At 34.5% G+C, this 14326-nt stretch overlaps 1 long non-coding RNA gene and 1 pseudogene across 1 annotated transcript; one reads left to right on the forward strand and one right to left on the reverse strand.

Annotated features, from left to right (window-relative positions):
* Positions 1 to 14: 14 nt before the first annotated feature.
* On the forward strand, positions 15 to 4174 carry LOC131660018 (sulfite exporter TauE/SafE family protein 3-like; annotated as a pseudogene).
* A 756-nt stretch (positions 4175 to 4930) lies between these two features.
* Positions 4931 to 6413, reverse strand: LOC131660019 (uncharacterized). The gene is made up of 2 exons (XR_009300668.1): positions 5833 to 6413; positions 4931 to 5707 (listed from the first exon to the last, which is right to left on the reverse strand). It is a non-coding gene; the product is annotated as an uncharacterized LOC131660019 (long non-coding RNA).
* Positions 6414 to 14326: the final 7913 nt, after the last annotated feature.

A 14326-nucleotide genomic window follows, 5' to 3' on the forward strand; every position in this document is an offset into this window, starting at 1 on the left:
CTATGTTGGTTTTTTTATTAGGGAAAATATAGTATATTTAGGAGGAGAAAGAAATCGATCTCTTCTTGCTTTCACTCTGCCATATATTCCATGCAAAGCAAATTAGTTGTGTATTGCAGAAAAAATATGTCTGATATGAAAATAAGATTCATATTATGGATATTGATTTTGTTGTTTGGTTGTTTTGTGGGTGCATCTGATGAAAGAAGGTTTATGAAAATACAAGTAACAAGTTTTAATGTTACTTCTACGACTCAAAAGCATGAACACAGTTTTCTCACAAAAGCTGTTAATTTCTTTTGGAAAACAGATGGATTAGGTTATACACATGTGTGGCCGGTAAGCTTTCACTTTTCTCTTTATCTTTCTTTCTTGCTCTAACTTCTAAGAAGAAGATTCATTGACATTTTTTTTTCTTCTGAATTCTATGGATGTGTTTTTTTCTCTGTCTTTAAATTAATTCCCGAATCAAATTAGTCAGTCCAATGAACCTGATAGAAACTGGTGAAAAAAAAAAACATGTTTAAGGCTTTTAGATCTATATATTTAAGAAATAAATAAAGTTATAAGAAAAATTAATATTTGTATTAAAACTAACATAAAAATGGAATTAACATGTTTTTTTTTTTGTTTCATAATAGCTTTGGAGTAGTTGAATTTATCTATGTTTTAATTTCTTGACAATATATTTTTAGATTTAAATTTAATCTAGAAACACTATAATGTTAATCATATACATAAAAATATTTGACTAAAATTAAAAATTATATTTATATTTATATTACGGTATAACTAATATTTCTTGTATTGAAATAAATAGAACTTTCTAATTAATAGAGCTTTATTTTGAGACCTAAAGTCAATATCAATTTTTTAAAATTCGATTTCTATTATAATAACATATATAAAAAATTTATTTTTGATTTGGTTGATAATGGCCAAAGTTTTACCTTAAGAATGAATAAACCAGATGTGGTTAGTTTGAAAGTGTGCCCTTAAAAATAAATAAGCATGACATAACTAATTTGAAGTTGCATTTTGCAATTGAATATTTTTGTAAAATTATTAATTGGATAAAAATAAATAAGGGTCTTTAATTATGCAGGAAATGAAGTTTGGATGGCAAATAGTTTTGGGTACTTTTGTTGGTTTTTGTGGAGCGGCATTTGGAAGTGCCGGTGGTATTGGTGGTGGTGGAATATTTGTTTCTATGCTCACTCTTATTATTGGATTTGATCCCAAATCAGCCACTGCTATCTCAAAATGTAAGTTATTTTATTTTCTATGCTATCGACACTTCTTTAAAAGGTGTGTCAGAGTTACTCTTAAAAAAAATGTGTCAGTATCTGAATCTGAAACCAACGCTGATTATGTTTATTTATTTGTATTTGTCTCAGGCATGGTGATGGGTGTATCCCTTGCAGCAGCTTACTACAACCTTAAACTGAGACATCCTACATTGAATAAGCCAATAATTGACTATGATTTGGCACTTCTCATTCAACCTATGCTCATGCTTGGTATCAGCATTGGAGTTATCTGCAACGTTATATTTCCTGATTGGCTTGTAACAATATTGCTTATTGTTATTTTCTTAGGTATTAATTAACTATGAAACTATTCTTTTCATTTTGGCATTCTTGATTTTATTTTGTTGCTCCTCTAATTGTTTTACTCCTCTTTAGGCACATCAACTAAGGCATTTTTTAAAGGGGCTGAGACATGGAAAAAGGAAACCCTAATAAAAAAGGTCTCTTTTATTGTTTCGTGTTGAATCCAGTGTTATTTATTTAATGATGAACACTCAAAAAAATTATGACTAAATGTCTTGATTCATTCTAGTAGGAGGCTGCCAGGAGACAAGCATCAATTGGTGAGTTCCAAAACTGCTTATTAATAATATTTACCAAAACAAAAATAAAGTATTTTGAGATTATGTTTTTTTTTTATGTTCTGATGAAGCTGAAGATGAAGCAGAATACGAAGCTCTTTCAACTGGACCAAATGGTGGCATTGAATACAAAACCGAGGTACATAAAACTAATGATGAATTGGATATATATGGTATTTTTTTAAAGTGTCGTCAATGATCATTAATTTATATGTTAGTCTATGAGATTTGAATCATATTTCATATGATTAGAAAAATTAAACTCTTATCATGCACTAGACTAATAGTTTATATTTTTTTCATAAATAACTCTTATATAAAGATTAGGAGTACTAGGGATACTCCAACCCTATACAAGAAAAAAAGGAGAACAAATTAGAGTTACAATCGTCATGCACACAATAGAGGATTTTTATACCACTCATAGAAGTTACAATTGATACTTCCTTTTGAAGTTGAAACAATCCACCACCAAGAATACCACTGTATCTTGTAAAATAGCCAGCAAATTGTTAACCATAAAGCTGCAGCCTGCAGCCCTATTACACTTCAATTTGCCCTTCAATTGTTCTATCCAGTTCAGCAAATTTCCGCAGCAATCCAATACGGTTTGCATCTGAGTATCGATCCATATTAGGAAGATCCTTAAGTCCCACATTGGTTGGTTGGAGATAGAGCATTGAAAGAGTATATATAGAGGGACACTCCTCACCTTACCAACCGGTTTTGTAAGGATGAGTTAGGTCAAACTATAATAATCCACAATAGAATTCTACTCTTCAAAGAAGCTAATTTAGAACAGTGCATGAACACATGATCGGAATCTTCTACCTGCAATTAACAAAACTTACAAATATTATTTTCAAAAGAAATTTGTTTAGTAATCTCAAGTTAGTGTTAAAATTAGAAGGTGGTTAGTAAGTTGTTAGAATGTTAGTTAGAAGTGTTTGAGTTAGTTAGAATTTATTATGACATTAATTTAACTTTACATTTATCAGTGTTGTGCATCTCTCCCATAATCTAGTCCTGAATGCTCGGACAAAGCATGTTGAATTGACCATCCATTTTGTCAGGGAACACACGTCCTCTAAGAAATTGATTGTTCAACATGTACTAGCTTCCCTTCAAATTGCAAAATCACTAACTAAGCCTCTTGGGTCTATAATATTTTGGATTTGCGTGTCCAGGTCAAAGTTGGTTTATTACCACCTTAAGCTTGAGGGAGAGTATTACAAGTATATTATTTTCAAAAGGATTTAGTTTAGTAATCTCTAGTTAGTGCGATAATTTTAAAGTAGTTATATGGTTATTAGAAGTGGTTGAGTTAGTTAGAGTTTCTTTGAACTCAACAAACTTTAACCTATCCTATATGTTATAGTCAATCTTTGTAATCATCAGTTAGTTTTTAAATCAAATGAGAATGGCGATGAATCAGAGATTCATCAAAGTATTCACAAAAGCTCTTTAACACCTTTATATACATTACAATATGGTAATTTGTAGGTGACTATAATTGAAAACGTGGACTGGAAAATGTTTGGACTTCTTGCATTAGTTTGGGTTTCATTCATTGCAATACAAATTGCTAAGGTTTGATTTTTCATCATTTGTAGTACATTCATAATAATAGTTTATAACATGCAATTCATCTGAGATCAATAATATCTTCTGTTTACCTATTTACAGCAAAACACATCTACATGTTCAACAACATATTGGGTACTGAACTTTTTACAGGTAATAATCTCTTTTACTATCACATAATTTCTGTGAATTTGTATATGAATGTTTGTTACAAGTTACAAAAGATATCTGGAAAAAATGAAGAAGTTTGAATCATGTCTTACATTATATATATACAGATTCCAATCTCAATTGGAGTATCTTCATATAAGGCAATTGCATTATTCACAAGGAAAAGAGAAATATCTTCCACAGGTGATCAAGGGAAAGAATTTACAGTTACCAAACTAATCATCTATTGTGTCTTTGGCCTACTGTCCGGTGTAATCGGTGGATTGCTGGGACTAGGAGGCGGATTCATTATTAGTCCACTTTTTCTGGAACTGGGAATCCCTCCTCAAGTGAGTGTCAGAATTCATTATTATATAAACTTTGTTTCTCTTATCTTCATCATAAAATCTAGTTGGTTAGTTTGATTAATTGGATTCGATATCGAATGTGCACAGGTGTCAAGCGCCACAACAACGTTCATCATGATATTCTCTTCGTCTATGTGTGTCGTGGAATACTTCATGTTGAAACGATTTCCAGTTCCTTATGGTTCGTGTTATCGAGAACTTATAGCTTATTTTTTAGTCTCTATACTAATATTCGATTTTGTACAATGGATTGTTTCTTATTAATGTGTTATTCTTGAAATGTGACACACAGCTCTCTACTTCAACTTGTTGGCTATTATAGCAGCCTTGGTTGGACAACATTTTGTTAGAAAGATAATCAACCTATTTGGGAGAGCATCTGTCATCATCTTTATTCTTGCTGGTATAGTATTTATCAGTGCAATCTCACTTGGTAAGCATATCAATTTTCTTCTTTGGTTTTGTTATTTATCTACACTTATCTCATATCTTACTTTAGGCAACATTATATTAATAGGATTTAATTTTACAATGTCTCTGTATATACTCATTATATCCATGCTTATGAATTTTGAGATGTTTTTTATTCATTTTGTTAGGTGGAGTTGGCATTTCAAATATGGTGCACAAGATTGCAAATCATGAATATATGGGATTTGATAATATCTGCAAATACGGGTTATAACACTTTTGGGAAGATGTGTTTTTTTTAGTGTTTATATTATCCAAATTATTGCATATTTGATTTTCGAGTGATAAAATTTGATTTTGAATTAATTAATTTTGTAAATTTGATTTTGAATGAAATAATTTTGTAAATTTCATTTTGAGTAACAAAAGAACCACAGCCCTGCAATCGATAACAAAAAAAAAACCGGCTCAGCATATGAGTGCTAACAGAATTTTAGAAGAAAAAAAGCAGATTGAATTCACGGCATAAAACAAAAAATCAGAATAACAGGAATGGATATATATCAGAATTCACGTTACAGAAGGAAAAAAATGGTAACAGAACCATAACAAACTTTTGGGGAGAGATTCGTTCTCTTGATGGATTGAACTGCCATTCACTCTTCAATCTTGAGATGATTCTTCACAACAAACTTCATCGACTCTCTCTCTCTCTCGACCTTCATCGCATCTCATCTTCAATCTTTTCTCCAAGACCTCTTCAATCATCAATGATCATCTCATCAATCTTCAACATCATCATTCACCACAAAAATCAATAACAGAAAACAAAAAGATTGAACCACCGATAACCAAAAACGTAACAAACTTTGAGCCTCTTCAAGAACCTTCATCGTTCATCATCACTCCTTCTATCATCATCATCTTCACATTCACGATTCTCTTCAATTCTTTCTCTCTTGATTCAACCTGATAACAGAAATTGGAAGAGAAACCGTAACAAACTTTTCCTCGCTCTCGATTACTCTCCAATCTTCAACAAATCACAAACTCTTCATCAATCACCTTGAGAATTCAACAATCCTCATCTTCATCCTTCAATCCACAGAAAATTCACAAAAAAAGCATATCACAACAATCTTCGAATCTTGATCAAAGACGGCAAAACCTTCACGTAACAAAACTTCTGCAATTCACGCTTCAACCTTCGGAATTCACCTTCATCAATAATCTCCAATCATCAATATTCACTTTCACCACCTCTGAATCGGCATCAAATCTCCATCATCCTCAAGAACGCGACCTGCCATCGCACCTCAACAAATTTCACCGCTCATCATCACACGCGCGAAGATGCGATTCAGAGAAAAGAAGAAGAAGACGGATCCGGAAAGAAGATGAGAGGAATCGAGAAAATACAATACGTACCGGATTTTGTAAAGCGCACCAAACTCTTTCTCCAATCGAGAGGGAACTTGAGAGCTCTGACGCCGTTGAAGGTTCATGAGTTGAGATTGAGAAACATTAAGAGACGATGAGAGTTTGGCCGGAGATGCGAGATATAGCTCTGTTTCTTGTCCATGATAGCCGAAGAGTTCCATCGGAGATACGAGGCGGAGACTGATGACGTGAAACGAGAACGATGATGAGAATCGAGTCGGAGAGATGAACGAGAACCATGAGAGATCGGGGAAGCTCCGACTGAGACTCGCCGCGCTGTCGCCGCGGAGTTGAGATGGAGGAGCGAGTTTGAGTTTTCAGGAATTGATCTCAATGGCCACAAAAACACGTAACCCTAATCCTCTTTCAGATAATTGTTTGTGTTTATTATTAATTGCATTGTTAAGAGAAAATCTGTATATTAATGGCGATTAATTGAGTTTAATATGTTTAATTAGTCATAACTTTGAGAAATAAAATACAGAATCTGATTTAGCTCAATGAATTGATTGAATCATGAAAATCTGAATAGATAAAATCTGATTAGCTCCTTGGGCCCTTGACCGATTTTCCACATCAGTACCTCAACCATGGCCCATCTTTCCTTCTTGTTGACATAAAAAAAATCTGAAGAACAGATAGAGACAATACTCTTGGGCCTTCAGCAAGATTCCTGCGTACACCCCCCATTGTAGGCCCACGCTCTCTCCATTTTTGGTCATGCTATCAAACAAAAAACTATGTTGGGCTTCCCCTTGGGCCTCCTGCGCCTTGTTTTGAACTGCACCACTATTTTCCGGCAATAAACCCCCCTGTGTAGAATGTTTTCTATTTTAGATTAGTTTTTTACTAGTTTATTTTTTATCTCTTTTGGTATGATAAATCATTGATATTTTTTTTAGATTTTAACATGATAATAGAATATAGAATCATTGAATTTTGTTAATTTTTTGGTTGCTGAAAAAATAATCAAAAACATGTAATATTTTGCTTGTTAGAATTTAAATGTTTTGTTATATTGTTTAGTTTTAATTCTTTGATAAAATGCCATGAAACACATTATGTTTGATTAGATTTTTCGCATTGATAAAAAAGATAATACCAAAACATGTAATATTTTCTTTGTTAGATTTTAAATGCTTTTGTTACATAGTTTTGCTCTATTTTCTTTTAGATAAAAAATGTCATAAAAAAACAATTTAATCTTGCTAACTTTTCCTTTAGAATTCATTTAGAATTTAATTGCTAGTATTTTCTATGGTCGGTGCATGTTTCCTGGTTATTACTGATTTGGTTGTTGAGATGTGCGAGGTACTTCGAGAGAGCCTTCGATTGCGATTCGACTTACTTTGTGTTCCACTTTACTTGTGGGACACGAATTCGCTTCCAGTGCGATTGATTTGCATTGTGTTCCGCTTTATTTGTGGGACACGAACTTATGCCTGATGCGATTCATCTGATCTCTCATTCATTGAGATGTATATTCCTGCATTGTCTGGCTTGTGTTCTCTTGCAGGTTGCTTATGTGGTTATGCTCGACGCGTGCCACATGTCGCTTGTGATCTACTTTCACGACGACGCTTTCTGACTCGCTTTGCTGGATGATGGCTTACGCGAAGTACTTCGGACTTCTCTGCTTACGCTTGCTAGCTCATTGCGGATTTGCTATCCGTTCAGTATTGTCTCCCGTTTCATTTTATTTCTCTTGCACTTTATCGCTTTCCCGCATCATCCTTTAACATGAGAAGTAGGACCTAGACATGCATCTGGCCAAGCCCTCGAAAGAGGCTCTGTTTTTGTTGGTGTGTTTACATTTGTGCTTTGCGGCAGGGAGTCACGGTGTAATAAGTCCTATATGGCACTCCGTTAAGTCCTCATGGAAGGCACGCGGAAAGGGTTAGCAATCAACCCCCGCCTAGTCTCATCGAGTCTGTTCAGTAAGTGCATGCTACGCGTTGCTCGCTTCTGAACCTGCACAAGATCTTGTTATCGAGTATGTCAGGAAAAGGGTTCATGCAGCCGGACCCCCGCCTTTCCTATAGCTCGCGTCGCTCGACGTTGATGCTCGGTGTACGCACGCACCGTTTTCATTTACGATCCGTGACGGCTTGGTTGCTGAGAGGGGTCCGCCCTCTTGTCTATGGCCCGATCATTTTCACGAGGTCTAATGCTTGGTTGACTTGGGTTGAGTTGCTCCCCTTGGCTATGGCGGGACCGCTTTTCTACCACTTGGTCAGTACCGTTGGTTTTGTTTGCTTTACGAGCGGATGCTCGTTTGTGTGCTCATTGTGTGCTTTTGCCTTTTCCCCCGTAGGTTGCTAGTTTAGTTTAGACTTGTACCCTTTGTATGATAACATTAGGTAGCAAGCTTTCCCCCCTTAGCTTAGGTCTTCCTCATGCATTCTTTAAAACACAAACCACACTCTTTGATTTTCTTTTCTTAAGAGCTTGTTATTTCCGCTCCATTCCCAAGCATAAGTCTCCAAAGGTCGAGCAGCGGAGTGTGAATGTAACTCGTTCACCTAAAAAATACAAAACAAACAGAAATTAGTTAGCCGAGCTACGGTAGCTCTGATTCTGCAAAACAGATACGTAGGCAGCGGGGTAGGGCCCGTGCGAGCATAATCCTTTCTTTTCCCTACATTCTGCATTCATTTTAGTCCAGATTAGCGTAGATTTGCTTACACACCCATAGTTTTAGACACAAGCGTGGATACCATTGAGTACGATGGGCGTGAGGGGTGCTAATACCTTCCCCTCGCGTAACCGACTCCCTTACCCTTTTTCTCTGGTCGTGAGACCGTTGTTTTGTTTTGTGGTTTGCTGGCATTCCCTTCCTTTTCAGGATAAATATGTTAGTGGCGACTCTGTTAATTTTCGCGGTAGCGACATATCTAAATTTGGTTTATAATCCCACTTTTAGAATGGTTTCGAGGCCATAGAACCCTTATGCTTAGGATAGTTGTCATAAGGGACAAATGTCAGAAGATCTCGTAGACTACTATACGACGGTCTTTAGGGACCAGTCAAATCTAATCATATGTATTCCTAAGGAAAAACCATCTCAAGGTTCTAAAGTTCTAAAATATTCTTCTAGGGCAGCTGCATCGGTGGATTCAAATGCCCATTTAATATTGATACCCCTTGGATGTTTGGTTGACCTTAATTTAGTATGATAATAGGGTGTGACTATTCTAAGGTTCCAAATCGTTCTTCAGATATTAGGGTGTGAATATATGTTAGAACAAGTTTGGTTCATAAACTATCCTCAAGTTTTGATGATAACAAAGTATTTAATGTATATAGAATAATTTTATACTCTAAGTTTCTAACAAGGAAGATAATTATGTCGATCTAAAAAAACACAATTTTGATTTTGAAGAAGTTAATTTATATGCATCAGATGCTAAGCCAAACATATACAGTATCTGAAGATAATCAGAATTTGAAGATAATTAGAATATGAAGATCAGCAAAATCTAAAGACTGACATTATCTGAAGCAAAGAAAATCTATCATAAGGAATGACTCTGCAACCTCTGAACAAGCTTTATTAACATATTTTCTGAATCCTCTATTTCAAATGTATTTTGTCTTCATCTAATAAATATTCTGATCAAGACAATTTCAGTCTTGAGAATACAAAGACTCTGAAACCTTTGTCTAACAAGGTTCTAAAGACATACTCTAACTTCTGATCAAGCTTCAACTAATTCTATAAGAAGCCTATGACTCTATAAGTTAAGTAGATGGTGATAGTAACTCTAATCAAGTTTCGACAAACATTTATGAGAAGTCCCTAATCAGAAGATATATTAAGAAAATATCATGACAACGGTACACTATTTTATGTCTATTCAAGAGAAAATATTATTGTCATCATCATCATCATCATGTCTCTTAAACTGTTTTACACTATAAATGCCACTCTACTCTGCTCCTCTCAACGTCTTTATGCTAGCTATGAAATTAACTTCACGTTACTTTGTTCTATCTAAAGTAAGTCAACAACTATTTATGTTGTTTAAAGATTCAATCTTCCCCTCTCTAACTAGTATGTTCTTAGTATCTGTTTAAAGATAAAATGGAAGATTGAATATATACACATGGGGGATACACACAAAATGGAACATTCAACCAGAAGTCTGAAAAGAATGTAGGAAGAAAAGAGAGTAGAGTGAGACATATTCACATATGAGTAAAAATACTCAAAAGAGAGAAAATGTGAATATGATCAAGAGATCAATAGAATAGTAAAGCACAACAATGATGATCATCTGTGCAAGAAGGAGAAGAATAAAAAGAAGAAGAAGAATGACGATTTCATTCTTATACACTTTGGAGCAGTCATTTTATATTATGTTCAAAGTGTAAACCTTTGTGTATCTGCTTAACTAAAAAGCACTCATATAAACACATAGGTTAGTACCATATTCTGTTTTTAAAGAGTCTGAAGTCTCTTTCATGCGTGCTTGAGCAAGGAAGTCATGAACTTGTATGTTTAGGAGAGGAAGTTTCTTTAAGATTAATTGGCAAGGAATTCCTAGGCTGGTGTTTCTTGGCACGAAAGTCTCTTTTAGGTTTGATTGATCGAGGAAGTCATGATCTGGTGTGTTTAGGCAAGGAAGTCTCTTTCAGGTTTAATTGAGCAAGAAAATCTTGGACTGACATGTCTAGGAAAGGAAGTCTCATTCAGGTGTGATTGAGCAAGAAATTATTTGGTTGGTGTGTGTCGTACCCCAAAATTTGCCCTCCCATATTCCATTCACAATAATGCAAAGCTCAAGGTTCAGTCCCAAAGATCACTCACTCCAAAGTCCAGATGATCCATAGTCAACTGGTTTGACCTAAAAAGTCAACCATCACCAGAGCATAGTCAAAGCTTCCCAATTTTGGTCAACATCTAGTATGTGAAGTACAACCATCATTTGATCAAAGATTGATCATGATTCCATTAATAGAAACTCAGAGATGAACAAATACACAAAGGTTCAAATTAGGGTTTCTTAGGAGAAAGTCAACCCAACTTTGACTGGGCATAACTTTCACATGGAACATCAAAAATTCCCCACTCAAAGCCTATGTTGAAGGAAATTGGATTATCTACAAATTTGTCTCTCACAAGCCAGGGCTAGAAATGATTCATTTGAGAGATACAGTGCAAAAGATTACAGGTCCTTTTCTGGCATCCTCCAAAAGCAGTTTTTTGTCAAAGAGGATATGATCAAGATAAAAGCTCCAAATGAAAAATATGTTCCAAAGTGGCTTATAGAGGACCTCTTGAGGTTTCCAAAAAGTCTTAGAACTCCCTCATAGCTTAAAAATTGAGTGAGATATGATTGATCAAAGTTGGGTGATTTTGGAGGACCAAATGTGAAAAAAGAAGGTTCAAGTTGAGAAATTTTGCAAATGGGCCTATGGTTTTATGATACAAACTTGATCCACAAGTTATCCAAAATATATGACAAGAAGCACTTCATTTTATTTCATTTAAAATTAATTTTTTTAATGATTTAAATAAAAGGGGAAATCAAATATTCTTGTAGAAAATATATTTTGATTGTTTCCAATCACCATTTATGGTAAAATGTATTGCAATTTTCGTGCATAACCTAATGGGGAAAGATTTATACAAATTTTGGCCAAGATAGAAGGTTTGTATTCAAGAATAAAACCAATTTTTCTCAAATGGCAAGATTGGATTCAAGAAGCTTTTGGGCTATTTTTCTTGACCTAATCCATTGCCTACAAATAGTGGAAGTGATGCATAGGATTAGGGGACGCAACTCTGGCCAAAGAGCGCATAGCCAAGAACAAAAAATTTCATCCAAAACTCATGATCGGTTTCAGAGAATTGGAAGTCTTCAAAGCAATTTGAGGGTCACAAAAGTTTCCTTGAAGGCCTTTGAACGTTCCTGGATCATCACGCGTCATCAACAACCCCAGATTTCCTCCATACAAGCCAAGGTATGTCGTTTTCGATTTTGGATCGGTGAGGACTATTTATGCATTCTCATTAGAATTTAAGTATGTATCCTGGTTATTGTTGATGCCCTGAACGTTTCTGGGTGGTTTAATTGGGGTTTGTGTGGTTTAATCGAGAGCTACCATTGTTGGCCGCTTAGGGTTTTAGGAGCTCTTAATTGGGGTTTCTCATTAGGAGTAAAATTAGATCAAATTACTCATATGGTTGAGTTCGCATGGTTCAGGCGAATGAGATAGGGGTATCGCGAAAAGTTTATATGCAGGCATGTTGGATTCGCTATTTTCCAAGTTCTTCTGCTACGAACGAAGTCGTAGCAAATTCGTAGCGAATTGTCCAGTTTTCTTGCAGGTGTGTTGGAGAAGAAGATGATGTGTCATCGTCTGGTTTGTTAATTTGAATCTCCGCGCGCATTTTAATGTGTGGTCTCTCTGTTTGTTTTTATTATCATGAGTGCGTCCTCTTAACGCGTTCAGTGTTTGGTTGGGATGGTAAGCGAATATGCTGTTAAGGGAGAGGGTGTGGGTTCGAACCCCATCTCCCACATTATTTTTATTGAATAGCCATGTTTCTAAATCCCATGCGCCTGCACTTCTATAGCCCACCATGGTCCCTCAAGATCTGACCCTCAATATCCACTTGCCCATGATCCAACGTCCCAGGACTAATACCCATGCTATACACCCTAACGACAATCACACTGAATCAAATTCTATTAAACTACAATAATTTAATTAAATATTTATTTTGATTAAATCTCTTTTAATATATTTATTTATGTAATAATATTTATTTTTACAAATAAATTAGTACATGATATTTATATTAAAAATGCAATTTATTGTTCGTGCCGATTAAATCGATTGATCGCTATGGGCAATAATAATTTTAATTAAAATGTTTATTTAATTAAAATAAAATACAAATAATTTCTATTTAGTTAAATGGTTGCAACTATTTTATTAGTTGTGATGATTAACTTTTCTGTTTTCTAAATTCCAATTTGTTATTATTTGTAATCGTGTTAATCGGTTATGAGGGGTAACAATACAAAACAAAATTCACAAAAATAATAAAACACAATAATTCATTATTAGTGATAATCGAATCAATCGATTTGAATTGGTAATGGTGCAAAACCCCTAATCTTTTGACTATGGTGATCAAACCTATTGATCATTGCGGTTAATAGTGCCATACTAAATCAGGGTTGTACGCCCATATTTCAAAACGCTTTTTCAAACATCTTTCAAACTTCAAGTTCAAAATACAGATTTTTATCTACGATAGGCTATTCAAAGCCTTCAAACTTTCAAATCAAATTTCAAACCTCAAGGGCGTACAACCCGTCCCCCGAACTACGTTGACTCTGATTCTCCATAAGGAGATACATAGGCACTTGGCAACGAGGCGAGTCCCCCTTCCCTAAAATCTCAATTTTCCCCTTATTCATTTCCTTACCTATAAACTTCAATAATTTTAGCCACAAACCTTTACCTTAGATTCAAAGCCAATAGGAAAGGGTTGAGGGTGCCTAACACCTTCCCTCGACCTGAATATAGTATCTTACCCCGATCTCTATACTGCGTAGAGTTTCCTATTCGCGCTTCAGAATAGGTGGCGACTCTAAAAGCTAAATTTTTAGGGCAGGTTGCTACAGTGTGCCTAAGCAAATTATAATCAGGTTTTGATTATGGTGTAGATAGAGAGTTTGATTGTTTGCAAATATTATATTTAAAAAAATGCTTTTCGAAGATTTGAATTTTTTTATAGAAAAAGTGTTGATCATATATATATATATATATATATATATATATATATATATATATAGGCAAATACTTGATCAATATTGAAATTTTGGGTATAGGAGGTGGAAAGTGAACTTTAGAGTAACTTATTATAAGAAAAAAATACAGTCAAATAGTTGTACCGAATAAGATAATTGGGTTGGATCAAGTTGGGTGGTCACCCTGCTATTTGGTATGAAAGAATCTATGTACCTAGCACCTCCAAGTTGGACCTGTCACCACGACATAACCCTTCATTGACCATAATACCCCCAGAGTTAAAAAAAAATCAAAATTTCAAATCCAAAATCCCATTTTTTGAATTTTTGTAAAAACTTACTTTTCTACTGAAGATTTGCTGAAAATACTGGATATTTATAAGTGTTGTTTTTCATTAAATTTTAGGAAAAAAACATGCATTTTATCAGATTTTTTAAAATTATTTATACCAAATTTATGATTTTATACCGGAAATTTAGAAATATTCGATAAAAATGCAATATTTTTGTTGCATTTTTATCAAAATTTTCTAGAAATTCTGTAAGAATATGATGTGTTTTTACTGATAATTTTGAAATAATTGGTAAAAATACATATATTCATACCTAAAAATTGGAACCAATCACTAGATCAAGTGTTATGGGCATGTATGACTTCTCCTAGAGAGGCAACAGGAACTACACCATTTCGACTTACGTATGGACATGACGTT

Source organism: Vicia villosa, linkage group LG3 (assembly GCF_029867415.1).
Source record: "Vicia villosa cultivar HV-30 ecotype Madison, WI linkage group LG3, Vvil1.0, whole genome shotgun sequence".
Classification (NCBI taxonomy): Eukaryota; Viridiplantae; Streptophyta; class Magnoliopsida; order Fabales; family Fabaceae; genus Vicia; species Vicia villosa.